Genomic DNA, 17,468 nt, shown 5'->3' with positions numbered 1-17,468 from the left:
GAAAAGGACCTCTGCCTCCACTGACCAGCATAGCTTATTCCTTTGCACTCACTTATCTCTGCTTGCACATTTTTCCCATTACTTGTAGTATTTCCAAAAGGCAAAGACAGAAGAATAGACCCTCCCATTTTCACAAAAAATGTAGAAATTCCCTCTGTAGTACTAACGAAACAACTGGCTGTCTTCCCAGAGAGCTAGGACAGTAACAAGGGTACCCCTTAGTACCTGATCAACAGCAAAGAAATATGTTTTGGAGAGGTGTTCTGAGGCTGACATGCTTTTCCAGACACTGCTGCTCACAAACCTCTGCTGAAGCAGTCTTCTCACACTTCCCCAATGCATGGGATGTCAGTCGTAGCACTGCACTGGCCTTCAAAGAGAAGGGAGAGAGGGCAGCGGGGTCTTAATTCTTTACAGCTACTGTTAAATACAGATGGTTGTCCTGACTGTGCAGAAGTCTCCTCTGTCAAGGGGCAAGGGAAAGGCTGGTGTTCAAGTCACTGGATACAGGCACAAGCAGCAGTCAGGCTCCCTCCTGGACATATTCTGCCCTGTCAGCAGGAATCTGACTTGCCTTCTTGCAGGATACCCCCAGTTCTGCTAGTGCTGTGGCTTTTTTTGTGAACTTAGGGCACATTCTGGGAAGGGAAGGGGAAGGGGAAGGAGAAGGGGAAGGAGAAGGAGAGGGGGAAGGGGAAGGAGAAGGGAAGAATCAAGAACTAGGGATTTAAACACCCAAAGCCTGAGGAAGAGAAAATAAAGCTCTCCTTTTTTTCTGGGCAGCAACCTGACTGATAAGTAGTCTTCCAAAGCAGACCTCTTCTGAGGGGATTTTGAATGTGTCCTGGTTTTGGCTGGGATAGAGTTAATTTTCTTTCTAGTAGCTGGTATAGCAGTATGTTTTGGATTCAGTATGAGAAGAATGTTGATAACACACTGATGTTTTCAGTTGTTGCTAAGTAGTGTTTAGACTAAATCAAGGATTTTTCAGCTTCTCATGCCCAGCAAGCAAGAAGGCTGGAGGGGCACAAGAAGTTGGGAGGGGACACAGCCAGGGCAGCTGACCCAAGCTGGCCAAAGGGATATTCCATACCATGTGATGTCATGCCCAGTATAGAAACTGGGGGGAGTTGGCCTGGGGGGGGGGATCGCTGCTCGGGAACTAACTGGGCATTGGTCAGCAAGTGGTGAGCAATTGCATTGTGCATCACTTGTTTTGTATATTCCAATCCTTTTATTATTGTTATTTTTATCATTATTAGTTTCTTCCTTTCTGTTCTATTAAACTGTTCTTATCTCAATCCACGAGTTTTACCTTTTTCCTTCCAATTCTCTCCCCCATCCCACTGGAGCGGGGGGGGAGCAAGTGAGTGGGGGCATGGTACTTAGTTGCTGGCTTGGGATAAATCACATCAAAGGTGCTGCTGTGCTGCCCAGGATCAGTCGCCTACTTAGACATAGGTTTTCTGGACAGACAACTCCAGCCAGAAGGCAGGAGCTTTCGTTTGTCCTCTAGAGTAACACATTGCTCATCATTGAGATTGTCCGCTGAACCTTTAATAATTCTGCAGCATCCCTTTTGGGCTGTAGGAACCAGAACTGCACCCAGCAGTCTAGATGTGGTAGAAACAATTTTATTCAAAGGCATAACTTGTTTTTTTTTTTTCAAGTAATTTGTGTTTGTTTTGTTTCTGAGTAATTCTTAACATTTGCTTTTTGTTTGCATTTTTACTGTGCAGGTTCCCACTTACTTCTGTATGTTAGGACAAACTGAAAAGAATGTCAAGTCTCAGGACAAATTCCAAACCAGTTCAGTCTCTGGCATGTCTGACATTTAACCTGATTATAGAATTCCATAGTACCCACTGAATACAATTATCAAAAAATGCTTTATTCTGAGTTTTATAGCAAGGCTTATACATAGCTGTTTGTTTGTTTGCTTGTTTGTTTGTTTTTTATGCATGCTTTGTGAGCTCAGGCCATGATGTGTCCTAGAAATACACAGAGACCTTGAAAGTGATTTGAAATTTAGTGGGAAACCAGAATGCAGACTACAGAGCCAGACAGTTGTAGCTGTGTTAGCATGCATGGCTAAGACACACTACGTGTGTTTCTACTAGCTAGAGTTTCCTACATGCTGAAAGTTCATGCCTATGTTTTGCTATTGTCTAGCAAGGAAGTAACATGGGAATAAATAATGAAAATAAGCTCACTGCTGATCTAAGTCAGACAAAGGCTTCTAATGAACTGAAGATGGCTAACACTGTAGATGCAATGATGCACAAACCTACCTGTAATAAGGATCAAAGAGCAGTTCTCAGCTTGGCCAGCTGGAAGCTTCACTTCTGCTCCACTGGTGTTATGGGCTTTTTGGTGCAGATGTCTTCATTCATAAGTTAGTCGTATCCAAGCACAGGGCTGTAATGGTTTGACTGTACTTGATGAAGGATGGGCAGTGGGAGTCATCTGCGTATTTCTACTATCTACTATGTTTGATCTGTCTAGTACATTTTTTCATCACTAGTTCACCTAATTTTTATTTCTAGTTTCTGAAAAAGACAAGTTCTTATGACTTGGGATATCCATAAGGAGCAGGCTTACCTTAAGGGCAGACCATTTTCTCTCACTGTAACCTATGTCAGCCACGCTGAGCACTGTGGAAAGGTAGAGGAAGAGCATAACAAACATGTCTTCTCTACCACTGATGATTAGTAGAGCCACTGAAGTTTTTTTCATATCCACCTCCTTCCTGAATACAGATAATCATACCTAAAGTATTAGATTCAGTAAGATAAACTGACATTTGTATTACTTGGAAATGAGATTGTCAGCAGAAATATATTCAGAAGATATCCAGAAAAGACTCCTTTGTTAAGGGTTGGGACTTTAAAGTAGGATAGAACAAATCCTTCTCCAATTGCTTCACTGGTGTGTGCAGTGTATAGAAAAGGCAACCACTGTTTGTGATAAACTTCAATAAGTCATAATAATGCTTTAAAGGTAGGCTGCAAACAAATGGGACTGATGCTGGCTCATTGTAAAAACATAGGATGATATTTTTCCAAGGTGGGTAAGACTTTTTTGGCAGGAAAACAATTTGGTATAAATCAGTTACAAATAAAAATAGGCCAAAATTTACAAGAAATTTTCTAAACATCTAAAGATTGAGGCTCTGATAGAGCTTTCCAAAGCTCCTCCAAGTGGGGAGAGAAACCCAACTCAGTTTAAGGTAAAGTTTGTTAAAGATGATGAGAAGAAACTTATAACATGGCTGAATGTAACGTCAAGAGACTGGGCTGAGTGATTCAGGAAGGCCTTTTTTGGTTTATATTCTCATAGTCATCATTTTACCAAGTGCATTTGGGATAAGATTTGGCAGCCTACATGGAAAGATTATGAGGAAATTGCTGGTTTTCATCCAGTCTATTTTACCTCTTGTTTCTGCCATTTCATTTCCACTTCTCACCCAAAGTGATACCTGTGATCAGGTTTTGTTGTTCTTGTTTTCAATCAGGATGAACACAGGCAATAAACACCTGACATAATCCCACAGCTGTTAGCAATTGGATTTCTTTTTTTCTTCAGGAAAGTCTTACAGCTACTGAATTCAAATCAGAAATTCATTTGGAAGTCAAACAGTTTCCTGACTAATGCACATTCCCATTTTCTATTCCCCCAGAGCAATGAGAACTGCATGCAACTCATACAAAACTTGAGCCTTCACTTGTGGCTGTTTCCTGCATAATGTTTTCAGAGCAAATTCACTCTGCAGCATAGATCTCGATTACACATTTATTCCAATTGTTAGATGCATTGTCAGGAGGATAATAAGGATAGTGGGGATGGGGAAGATTTATCTGGCTAGGAAAATCACATTGTGTTCAGACTCCCTGTATAGCTTTTATTGACTCTGCTGCCAGCAGAGATTAGCGCAATGCAAAACTGTTAAATACGCTGCCCAGCACTTCCCACTATTTAAGTGGTTCAAGTAATTAGCAGTTCTCTGCCTCTCCATTTACATCTTTTCTTCCAGTTGGCACACTCATTTAAAAAATATATCTACATGGATTTGTGTCCCACTTTAACACTTTTGAATTCAAAGGCTTCTACTGGGCAGTCGATCACTTTGGATGACCATCTTACCCAGTGCAACATCTTCAGGAGACTATTAAAGGCATTAAGTTAGAGCCCCTTCACAAAATTACAGAAGCCACGTTTCATATGTAAATTAATTTATTCATTTATATTCAGTCACATAAGTGCTGCATCTACAGTGGTTTACAATAAATTACTTCCCAAATCTCTTTCAATAGAATTTCTTTCCATTGACAATATAGAGAACCTGAAGGTATTTAGTCCTATCTTGACTTCAGCACCTAAAATTACATGGAAAGGTCTCAATGTTTGCTGTCAGGTGTGATGCAATGCACCCCTTCAGATAGCCTGGTGCACAGCACAGGATGGAAAGAAGGTGAAGGAAAGATGGGGCTAAATTTCCAAAGTGTGATACAGTAATCATGTTCTCAGCTTTATATCAGATGCAAAGGGTTATTCTTCAAGACAGGGGTGTTACTGGAGTAAACTGCGTTCTTGGATGTTTCATTATATTGTGTATGAGCAGCACTTCCTCTGCATTGGTTTGTACAGTGCAATATGAGATTTTTCTTCTGCTATCTCCTTCTTGTGTGGCTGAATGGTACTCTAGTGTCAGAGTAGAATAGGCTCAGAGTTTCAAAGATATGTAGGAAAAAAAGGTGGTGGAGAGGAGGTACATGGTATGTTTAAACTGTCTACCTAAGAGCAAGAATTGATTCAGACAGTGTGGGACCCTGAGAAAAAATGAGAAATGGGACTCTAAATTATTCTTAAAAGAGGAAATACAGCTGGGCCCCCTCTGAAAGCCCATCCATCAGCCAGTTCAACTTCTTTTCCTCCTTTGCATAAGACCACTTTCCCCCAAAAGCATCAGTATTAGGAAGAAAGAGAACAGTACATACTTTGGCTGTACCATGCAAAGACTTCAGATCCAGCACTAAATGCACTGGTAATTCATTATTAGCTTTGATTTATGTATTGCCTCCTGCCAGACTCTTTTGAGTCTGATACTTCACTTTAGAGAATTGCCCCCATGAGCTTGAGAGGACCACTTTGCTTAATCTGTTTTTAAACTGCAGGTGACTCCAGGGTGTAAAATGGCAGACATTAATTGGTAGCTGTAAACACCACACAGCTGAAGTCTAACCCTGTAAAAGTTGCTGCTTTCAAATCCTCTGACCTTGGTATCATTGTGCGCTCCCAGACAAAAGGTCTTTACACTGGTAGCTGTGGAAAATCAATCTCAATTCCCTAAAGATGGGAGTGCTGTCACTAAAGGTCACTGAAAGTTAGCAGCTGCTTTTCACTGCTGGAGTCTTGAAGACAAGTTTTAAAAAGCAAACAATGGTTTCGTGATTGTACGCAGGTTCAGGAGTTTGTGTTGCTGTTTCAACTGTGGTGTTTAATTTTTGGTATCCCCATCTGAGGACATCTCCTCTCTTTGTACACTGTCATCTTTACCTTTCCTAAGCTTTTTAATGTCTTTGGGAGTCATCCATAGAGTTGTGTGTTCTGTGGGTTCTCATTACAGAGTCCAGGCAATGAAACTCAGCGGGACTGATGTTCACATTATTTTGGTCCAATAAATTACTCTGTGAAGACTTGGTCAAACCAAAGACCTGAATGTAGTGAGAATATCTTTTTTTATTTAATTGAACCAAATCAGACTCAGAATTGGAACAGCCTGGGAAAAAAACAAGGTAAATAAGCACAACTGACAACTAGATAGTGCATAAGTGTATCAGCTTATCTGCCTTTGTGCTTTCTGCTGGGTATAATAAGGAGTGATTGAGTTAAATCTTTGTGTCTTTGTTGGTCTTTGGATGATTCATATTTTAGAAAAAATAAAAAAAAAACACCCGAAGGAAGAAAAAACAGTACAGGTATTTAAACATGGAATTAATTATGAAAAATTCTAGCAGTCCCTACATCTTAGCTATATTACTTCAGTGTCTTTCACAACTCTCGAATCCCTTTTCCCTCTGGAGTGTAGGCATAATAACAGCTATTTGTATAATTCATTGTGAATTTGAGGCTTTCATAATAAATAATTTTTTTATGTCTTAACTGTTGCAACTCCAGTCTTTTTAACACTCAAAATTGTTGAAGCATATTGTCAACACAGTATCTTGAAAACAAAAAGCTGTGCTTGTCTTCTGTTTTTCTTTGGCTGTTTAACTTCTCCTTCAAATTCTGTGAGTTACAGCAAATTATAAACCTGCCCAGATAATCCTGTATCTTCCTCTTCTTCCCAAATTTGTAGTATTACAATTATTAATTTGGATGACTGTTATTTATAACCACTGGTGTCAGTCTTGAATACACAGATTACAGGGTTAAAGGAAAATAGTGGTTAAAATGTAGTAGTGCTCTCCAGGACACTAATAAATCCTTTTCAGTCTGTATTTGATGACAAATACTTGAAGGAAGTGTCCTAAGACCCTGCAAATGGTTTTTAATGAGATATTACAGTTTTATGTTTTAATCAGCAGTAGCAAATTATTGCTAGCATTAAATGTTTGTCACAACTGACACATTTAAACAAAAAAGCTTGACCAAAATGTTATTCTAGCCATTCTGGCACTGTGCTTTCTCAGATTTACGATAAATTATTTCACTAATAGGGTGGGATACAGTCTTATAAATACAGGTTTCAAGCTGCCTCCCCAGTAGGGCTTGGGACTCTGTAGATCTTGTTTCACATCTGCTGGTCCCAGCTGGGTGGAGCATCTGAGAAATGTGGTCCTGAACACCAGTGTTCAGGCAACTGAACTCCACTCCTTATGTGTCTTATCTGTCAGTTGATCTGTCCTGGGGGAAGGAAGGTAGAAAAAGAGGACAAGGATACAAATCAGTTCCCATTTTCATAACAGGTATAATTTTAAAAGGTTTTGAAATTACTTACCTAACTTCTGAAATTTAAGTCCTCAGTCATTCCTGCTTTTTCTATGCATCAGGACTATGTGAAAGTTTTAGAGGGTTACTTAAATAGTTGGGAGGAAGTTTTGGAGTCCTCTTGTCCATCCTTCTGCTAAAAGTAGGAATGTTGCTGACACTAGATGATGGCTGCATGGCTTTACAGAGCTGAGCCTTGAAAGCCTCCAAGGATGGACATTTGACAGCCTCTCTGGGCAGCCTGTGCCAAGGCTGCACTGCCGTAATAGTGAAACAGATTTTCCTCATGTCCAGGCAGAATGACTCAAGCCAAGAACTGTGAATGTTGCTCCTTGTCACACCATCTCCTGTTACCAAGAAGAGTTTCACTCTGCTGCTTCTATAAGTCTCCTTCAAGCAGCTGCTGACAACTATTAGATTTTCCTTCAGTCTTCTCTTCACCAGACTAAACAAGCCCATCTTCCTCAGCCTTTCCCTCTGGGCCATGAGCTGTAGGTCCCTCACCGTCTTGGTAGTCCTCTGCTGGAATCTCTCCAGTTTCTCAATATTTTTCTTGAACTTGGGGGGGGGGGGGGGGGGGGCTAAAACTGGGCACAGGTTTCCTGCTGTTGCCCCATCACTGGTAGATGTGGGGAGACACCACCACCTTCTCTTCTGCTGATGACAGCCACCCTAAGGTATCCCAGGATGCAGTTTTGCACTGAGAGCACATAGTTGGCTGATGTTTAGCCTGGTGCTGACAGTAACTCCCTGTCCTTTTAGGCATGGCTGCTACTCAGCCAGTCATTTCCTAGCTTGTACTGGTGGACAGGGTTAGTCCACCTGGGCATAGAGGTTTGCACTTCCCATTGCTGAACTCCATGTGATTTCTGCTGGCCCAGTTCTCAGAGTTGTCAGGGTCCTTCTGGACTGAGAGTCTATAATGCAGTGTCTTAAACAGTCCTTTCCTTTTTTCTGTCTCCAATTTAGTGCCATTCACAGATTTGCCAAGATTTTACTTTTTCTCTGCATACAGGTCAACGATGAAGACCCTAAACAAGACTGCCTTAGTACTGACCTCTGGGTAAGGCACCATGTTTACAGTCTTGCAAAGAATTCACCACTGTATCTGGTTTACATTATTTCCCTTTCAATAGTTTGTTGTTTGTTCACATGTATCAGATTACACTGGCACTGCATATTCTTAACCTCAGTGGACCTCTTAAAAACAAAATACAGACAGTTTGGATATAAGTGCTGAGAATGTATGCTTTCAACAGAAAACAAAGACAGCTGGGTAAACTCAGTAACTTTGAAAGAATAGAGAAAGCAATAATTTAAATATGGACTTAGGTACTAATTTTTTTGTGATTAAATGTCATATTATTTATGAAATTTATGGCTTGTACAGTCTCCAGATAATGCACTCATTTCTGGAGTCAGATACTTGACATAGGTGTCCAAGGCAGAAGCCATATTTTACTACTAAATTCAGTAAAGGAAGATAGGAGCAGAGAAACACACCTTCAGCCACACACACCTTCATCCAGCAAGTACTCCACCCCACCTCAGAGGCACCTTGGACTTTTACAGTTGGATTCATTTCACCTATTGTTAGAGGTCTACAGTGCAGATGCTAAGGATCCTGTTAAAATTGATATAGGGAAATAAGCATTTTCAGGGCATAATTTGTCTGACTAAATGTAGAAATCCACTTTAGGTTGCCTGTTCCTCTCCCTTTGTTATATATGGGACATTCTTATCATTGATTTAATTGTGGATGCTTACGTTATGGACATCTACACCTGGTCAACTGAATCTCACCCTTGTTGACTATAGAAGGATCCTGTGGTTTACACAAATTCCAAACCTCCATGCCTAAATGTAATTTAAATAAATACCTTCCTTCTCTGTGCTTCGCAGAATGGAATGCAGAAATGGAAACTGTCTTTTACTGATTTCCTTAACCTCAGAACAAGTAAACTTCACCTGTTGCTTCTCATCTTAATGCTTTGCAGCCATTTAGAAGATTCATCTTTGCTGTACTCACCTCTGTTCTTCACTTTGGTCATTGTAAGAATAAGAGTGTCTGCAATCATCAGAGCTATCCCTCCTCCTGTACAGCCGTGATGAGAGGACACCTCAGGACATTATCAAAATGCAGCCTAGAAAGACATGCAGTGCTGTTATCCAAACTATAAAATAAAGAGAGAGCTAATAGTAGTTGAAACTGCAGGTGATAAAAAGAAAAAACTTTGATAGAATCAGAGAGGAAAGGAGTCAGGAAAAGCATTTAGAGGGATGACAGAACTCAATAAAATACAGCATCCATATAGAAAATTAAATGAACTTAGCTTCTACTCAGCTGGGCAAGACTGACTCCATCATAGTAAGTAAGCCACTTACATAGCTGTCATTTTAGTATTAGAACATATGCACAGTATTTTAATTTCTCATAATTCTACAGAACTCAATAGAGAGCCTAAATCACTAATATTAATAGGATTTAGATACTTACTAGTACTGCATCAAATATACCATATGGAAAGAATAATAGAGTGCATATAAAAATAATACAGCACAGTACCATTAGTAGCATTAACTAACTACAGTCTCTTACTTTTTTCTCAGGGAGTATGACCAGAAAAGATATTTCCTATTACTTGGGATCTGCTACCCTGAAAAATTCCCTTCTGCTAGATGTGGAACTTCTTTTGCAATCCTAGCACCATTCTGGGGTGGAAGAGCCATGAGACATTCCTGAGAGCACTCAGAGGCCTTTTTGGGCTATGGAACCATGACTTCGGACTTTAGCGGGGAAACAAGATCCTTCATGAGGCAATGCCAGACACTAGCTAAAAATCATAATTTGTTTGAAATACAACTATTTTCTGCTGTTTCGTATTCTATTTATTACAGAGGATCCCTAGTCTGGGAATTGGACACTTGCCCAAATGATCTCAATGGGAATTTGTGCAGTGAAAAAAAGATAGTTTATGTAATGTTGCATATGATAAAGCTACTTAATGAAATCATGTTTTTATTGGCAACAAAACACACCCCTCCTGTGTGTAGTAAAGTTCTGTAGGTTCTATGGAGGTCTCTGGTGTGGGTTGCTCAGATAGTATTTCTTCTCTGGCAAGCTGTTCAGAGTCCTGCTTCAAAATCCAAAGTGGTAATGTATGCTTTTGGCAGCTAATAAGGTAGTTAAAGTTTCTACCTCTTGTAAAGACTGTGCAAAGCTCACAGCATATTTCTTTTGATTACAGAGCTTTAAGAATTGTTTGCTGACTGCAGCACAGCATTACTTAAAGAAAATTTGTTGAGGAATTGGCACTATTTACAGTGCAGCCAGCAGGGGTGGCAGGTAACATTTAATTACATATTTAAATGCCTACATGTTTTGCTATGAACACTCAAACTAGAAAGAATATCACATTTTATTAATAACACTAATGCCCGGTCTGGCTGTTGTTCCTCATGGCAGGTGGTATTGCTTGGATCACAAAGCTGTAATCAAAAGGGTATTAAAACCAAATTGATAATTTTCTGAACACTTACTTATTTCAATTATTTGCTGGATTTTTACAGTTGTTCAAAATTGTGTCACTTCGTGCCACTGCAATTTCATGCAATTGCATAATTACATGCAGTTGCAGCTCTTTTCTTAGGCACTGGATTTCTTTTGTTACGTGTGTCCCTCTCCCTCTAACCAACTTTTCTTCTTTCCTTCCTTCCTTCCTTCCTTCCTTCCTTCCTTCCTTCCTTCCTTCCTTCCTTCCTTCCTTCCTTCCTTCCTCCCTCCCTCCCTCCCTCCCTTCCTTCCTTCCTTCCTTCCTTCCTTCCTTCCCTTCTGTAAACAGTAAACAATAGACTTGACTTCAGTTAGCTAAAACAATTAGTTATTAAAATTAACAAATTTGTGATAAAGAATATTCTTCCAAATGCAAGAATATAAAGTTGAACAAGTTCAGCACAATGCTGTCAGGGAACAGGGTAGTCCTGCCTTCTCCCAGCCAGCTTTTCCTACCAGCTCAGAGAGCTGATTCTGATTTTTGTTTCTTTTTAGTTAATTTTCATCCAGATACTTCCATGGTCTATCTCACTGCGTGACTATGTGAGTGTTAACAACAGTGGAGGTGAAGCAGAAGAAACTAATGTCCACTAGAGTGATATCAAAGATACTGGGACTTAGCATTTTGGATGAAGCACAGACTGTCCTAAGTCAAAGTGACAACATCACCAAACCTCATCACCTTCAAGAAATTAACTTAAGCATGCACACACAAGCTTTGCTGAATTTCAGTCATAAAAAAGTCTTCCTGAGATTCAGAGATTGAAGCTGTAGCCTCTAGACATACTCAGTTCCATGAAACCAAACCAGAATGAACAGCACCCAAATTAACCTGTTTTCCAGCTTATGATGAATTTTCTTCTCAGCTTCCAGCTTTTGTACCCTTCTACCCTTCTGTCCCTTCTCTTTTTCTTTAAAGCTATACCTTAAATCCCAAATCTTTTTAACTGCATAACCTTGATGCTTTATATACTCTGTATATAAATAGTGTACTGCTATTTCTATCTCATTGTAGAACAGTTCTTTCAAGCGGTCTTTCTGGCCAATGTTGTTTTCTGTCTCAAAAATTGCACATGTAATATTTTTAAGCTCACTTATAATAATGTGTAATTAAAAAAAAGGTTTGAGAAATAAATCATAGCACAAACTGGTTCTAGGTTTTAGAAACTGTCTCTGTTTACTAGATCAAAACAAAATTAATCCAGAGTTTCTCTACAGTTTGAAAGCAGCACTAAATTAAATGCTATCTTCTCTATCATGCTGCCAGTGCTGGTAAGAAATACAGCATTAGAAATAAGATGCCACAGTAACTCTTTTACAGTTTAATTCCTGCAAGGCTTCTAGCATTTGTTGCTCTGCAATCTAAGATTTTTTTAGCACAGTAAGAAGCACAGAGAAGATTTTTGAGAGCAAAAGGATAATTTATAACATGCTACTTGACCCATTCCTCAAATAATAAGATCAATTCTACTGTCTGTGATACCTGAATGTCATAGGGAGTTAATCATCAGAGCTTTCGGTCTTTACACATTTCCCATCAGGCTTACTGCACCATGGGTTCCCTCAACCTAGTATCTCTTCTCAAATTCATACTGCTCATCGTCTCCATGTTATTCTGCTGAATTACTTCTTTTGGCTTTGTAGTGATGAATCACACACTCCGGTGGGCCCAACATTGAGTAAATTAACATATTCGGAGTCTACAAAAATTCAGATTTTCAGGGGTGATTTTCAATATCCATTTTGCCCATTAATGTGACTGGGAATTTGTAATCAGCTAGACTAGACAGCTTCCAGACAAATAAATAAATATACATATGTATATATATTAATTTTCTGAAACCAGAATCAGAACTTCTATGTCACTTAAAAAAAAAAATAAAAAATCTTGTGAATGCTAGCTGTCTGTCATTACATCTGCAACATCTACATTTTCCCTGGGTGCTCTGCAGCTCAGCCTTTTCCAGCAGATTTTATTGGCACCCATTGCTCATGAGTGAGCACTGGCCAATGCCCATGAGGTTTGACTGAGCAAGGTTGCTGTGGGGACAGTAGGCGTGGTCAGGGCTCGCAAATCACCTGCTGTACACAGATTGGAGAAGAAGCTGTTTAAAATTCAGCTCTTTTTCTCAGACAAATGGTTTTGGGTGAGATTTTATCTTCATCCTCTCAGGAAAATCTCTACAGAATATAAATATTTGTGGGGATGGTATCACAAGAGTTTTTAAGTTTCACTATTCTTCCAATTAATATCACACATCAGGAAAGCTGTGGAAGCTGAAACCCTGATTTGTATTAATTTTCAGATGCGGCCTCTTAGAATGTTTTTCTACCTTGTGGTGATATCACATTGGTGCATGTAAATAAATACTCAGCACAAGCTGAAAACTTTGGCTTGGGTGAACCATGGCTGTTCTGAATTGCACAGAGAGGTTTGCCCTGTCATTTCACCAAAATATCTTTTTTGTATTCAAGATCTAATGTAAAATATTCAGCAGGACTACAACAGAAAGAGTAAATGTTTCTTTGTGGACCAGAATCAGTTAACTTGTGAATCCAATGGGAGAAAAAAAAAAGGAGATGGGGCTGAAATGAAATCTTGCTCCTACACACTGCATGATACAGAGGGACCTGAAAAAAAGGGGAGCAAAACAGTTGTGTTGGATTAGAAATAACAGGTAGAAATATCAAGCTGTGAGTTGTGAGCATGTAACCAAACTAAGCTTGGGAGCTGGGGTTTTGCTTTAGAACTATCTCTAGAAACAATTGTAATGATCCATGCCACGAATGACATGATATATGACATTGTATGCCTGAAAAGAATTAGTACTCTACAAGCGTGATAAATCCATCTGCCATCTATCCCGAAGGAAAAAGGAACTCCTATAGTTTCCTCTGCATCACTCCATCCATTTCAGCTGAATTCCAAATAATGTACGGGCATGGTAGGTTTCCCAGCCACTTGTACATTCTCTTGCAATAACTCTTTTATGGGAACTCAGTCTTCCTGCTATTAGTTGGAATGTACTTTATAACTGCCCATTGCTTCAGCCTGTCCTAGCAGTTCAGAATTAATAGACAGGAAGTTTCTATTTTCTGCAGTTTTCATGACTTTTTTGTTACCTTGCATCCTGCCATTCAGTCTTCACTGGGAAGTGAATGGAGAGTATTGTTTGCTAATAGACAGGAAAGAGGACTTTGCAGTGATCTATCATTTATTTTTAGTTTCACCAGATTTTAGCATGAAGTAATGGATGATGTAATCATTGTAGTCAGTATAGTTGGCAAAGACTGCCTTGAAATAGGCAGTGTGAATAAACAGCATTGTATCACTCACTTTCTTCAAGGAGGAAAATTATTTATTTGCAATGCAATAGCATGCTTGTGCTTAAATTTACCTTACTATCTACAAAGCATGCCAGTAGCTCTACATTCTGGTCTTACAAATGCTATATCAACACCATAGTTAAGATTTAACATCATACTTAAGTTCAAACCTGTGTAACTATAGCATGTTAAAACACTGTGTTAGAAGGAAGAGGTGGGGAATCTTTACATAACCAAGTAGGAACAGTAAATGTCGATGACCTTTCTTCAAAGCCCAGGGAGTGGTGTGTTTAGTTACCAGTGACTCCTTAGCCCAATTATTCAGCTCTCCATCTTCAAATGTGTCTCCTGGGACCAGCCTTCAACCTTCAACAAAAGCAAGATTTAAACTAACCATTCTGTATTGCCTTGTATGTGCTGCTCTCCCTGTGTATCACCAGTCCGTACTCCTTGTGGTACCACTTGCTAATTAGCTGTGTGTATCAGGAACTGAACCTGGGATGGGTCAGCTATAGCACTTGCACTGAACTGGGCTGTTGGACGATCTTGTCAAGGGATGCTTGTTCCTCTCTATTCTCCTTCCCTGACCTGGTTAAGATGCTTGTGTTACGGTCAGGGAAGCTGCCCTGCATTTGATCAGAGGATTGTTCCATTTTGGATTAAATGGAGGAGAAGCAACTGCTTGAAACCAAATGCAGTTAAAGAAATTACTCAGAAAACTTTCTGAGACTAGGAAAAAACCCCCGCAACTTCAGTGTAATATATTATACACTATTGTACAGCAAGTTTCTCAGTTATTCAGTACCATATCAGATGTTCTACACTCAGGACAGTTCATAAGGTCCTTGGTAGTTTTCAAGGACCATTCCGATTATTTGGTTTTTCTGGACTGTGCAGTCTCTGTGAGTTTTCTCCAAGTTAAAGGCCTTACCATGGTCTTTTTAAATGTCCAGCATTTCTCTATAGGCAGCTTTTTGCCTATTTTATGCTGCACCCACATAATCAAATAGCTTACACAGGTTTTATAGAGAGCAAATAACAATATTTTGTGTCAGCCTTCACTTTGATAAGCTAAACAAATGTCAGGTTGCTTCTTGGGTCAAACCAGTTGTAGAGTGTCTGCTTGTATGCCTCTGGAGGCCAATGTCACTGGGTATGAGGCACTGTAGTTTAGAGGGTCATAATGCAGTGGAAAAGGCAGGAGGTGTCAGTGGGAGTTCACTTAGCAAATGCCTCACAAACTTAGTTTATAGGTGGGTTATCACTTTGCCAACTTACAGCCAATGTTGATTATTCAGTAGGGTCCTACATGAATATACAACATTGTATTTTGGAGTTTAAAAGCAAATTGCTGTCTTCAAACACATGCCAGCAACAAGAAAACTCCCTCAGCACATATACAAATCATTCTAAACATGTGTTGGGTTTTTTGTTTTTTTGGTTTGTTTGTTGTTTTTTTTTTTAATGTAGACATTTGCATGTCCATGTGAGCTCTGCTTTATACTCATTGGTCTCTGTTTTTCAATAAGCACTGCTGTGAAGAGCAAAGAACAGCAGTTTAGTATTTGATGAAACTTGCATAGCTTGTTAAAATGCTTATCAAACAAAAGAACTTATATATTCAGATAAAATAAAAAGCACTTGATGATGGCTAGAGCTCAGTGCAGTCAGCTAGTGATACTAAAATGCAAGGACTAGTTTTTATTTGCTCCTTGAATTAGCTTTATGTAGAAGGACTTTTTAAGGGATACTTCCATTTTGGTTATTAAAATTGCTGACTTAGCCCACATTGTTCAATCCTGAAGATGTCAGGTATGCAGTAGCTGCATTTCTCAGCGAAACTAATTTGCTTACCTTTTCTTGTCAGGGTCTTAATTTGGACCCAAGTGTCTTCATTTTAATTGAAAGAAAACAATTAGTCTTCTTCATGGAAGCCTACATGGCTTATCTTCATTTAATAATCAGTTGTGTAATTGGTGTTCAGATACAGTTTAACTGGGAAAATTGCAGCATTTTGCCTATGTGGGGTTATTTGAATACTGAAACTGCAGCTTCCTATAAAGCAATCGATTCCTTGAGGGCACACAAATCCTTGCCTGACCTTTTGAAATAAATTAGCAACAGAATCCAAGGGTTGGTATTTTGATGTAAAGGTTGCAATGAATGCCATCTGTCGGGTATCAGAATGGTTTAATGAAGGCCTCTTTTACATCAGGTGCTCTCTGAGTTCAGGAGGATGCTCTGGGGGCTGTGCTGTAGCCCAGCCTGTATATTGCAGTAAAGCTGGACAATTTGCCTTCCTATGACTTAATGAGAAAATCTATCTGGAAGCTGCGAAATACAGCAGTCTCCAATCTTTTCACAATTTATGAAAGATTCCCCTGTGATGGCTTGCTGAACGGTGTTAGTGGCTGCTGAGTCTGGTGGCCTGATGGAGGCAAAGGCTGCCGCAGCTCCATACATCCACATCCAGCCAGCAGCGGGGCCAAGCACGTCTTCCCATAGACACACAGACATATACACGCAGAGCTGGGTCTCAGTTGACCCCCAGACCCCACAGTCTTTCAGACCTGGACCCTCTGGTCCCTCCAGCAGCCAGCTTGGTCCCTCCAGTCTTTGGCACCATGGAGACACAGGCCTCCAGCCCCTGGTCCCACCCCACAGGCTGTCACTGAGACACTGCCCCCCCCCCCACACCCCCCGCACACAGCACAGAGCCCCTCGCCTGGGAAAATGGCTAGAAATGGGGTTTAGTGAGAGGCCAGGACAGACTGCACTGGTCACGCACAGGGCACGGCCAGGCAGGTGCACGGACCAGCCCCAGCTTGCACAACGACCGGCCCTTTTTGTCCCCTTATCCTGCTGTTTTCCCACTCACTCCTCCCCAAAACACGGCGATCCTCCCTTCACCCATCCTTCCCGGAACATCCCATAAGAAGTCCTGTGCGATCCTGAAATACCCTTCCCCTGCCCTCCCATGTTGGTCCCCATGCCCCTGGCAGTGACCACCCCTCAGCCTGTGGGGTGATGGGGACCCCCTCCTGTTGGGTTATGATGATGGGTGTCCCCCGGCCCATGGGCTGAGGCTCCCCAGGGAGCCCAGGGTGGGTGATGGGGTTGAGGGCTCCATTGGTCTGATGAGGTGACTGCGGCTCCCTCCTGTGCCGGTGTGCCCCTCTGCTCCTTCTTGTGGGTGGGGACAAGCCTTTAGTCATGTAAGCTAACAAGTTGTGTCTGTGTTACTAACGAACCGGACATTTACAACACCTTGGGGGGAAAAATCCTCCTGCAGGGATGTTTGGCCCTTCTCCTCACACCACCTAAGATATGTGGCTCTGTCTTGGTCCTTGAATTATTATACCGCTGATGCTGTTGGGTAAGTGTCGGGCTAGGAGCTCAAAATCCTGCCTACCTTGGCAGGGAGAAGGGTCTGGTCACGAAGGACTGGAGAGTCTTCCCTGAGCCACAGCCCTCAGTGGAGGTCCAATCCTTTTTCAGACTTTTCTTTGTCTCTTGTTCCACACAGTTTGTCAAAACAAACTAATGCCTTCCCCTTGCTCTACATAAAGTCTAGTAATAGAGTGGAGTCTCCATCCTT

The sequence above is a fragment of the Buteo buteo genome, chromosome 18, assembly GCF_964188355.1.
Source record: "Buteo buteo chromosome 18, bButBut1.hap1.1, whole genome shotgun sequence".
Classification (NCBI taxonomy): Eukaryota; Metazoa; Chordata; class Aves; order Accipitriformes; family Accipitridae; genus Buteo; species Buteo buteo.
Note: the sequence above shows the minus strand (reverse complement) of the source record.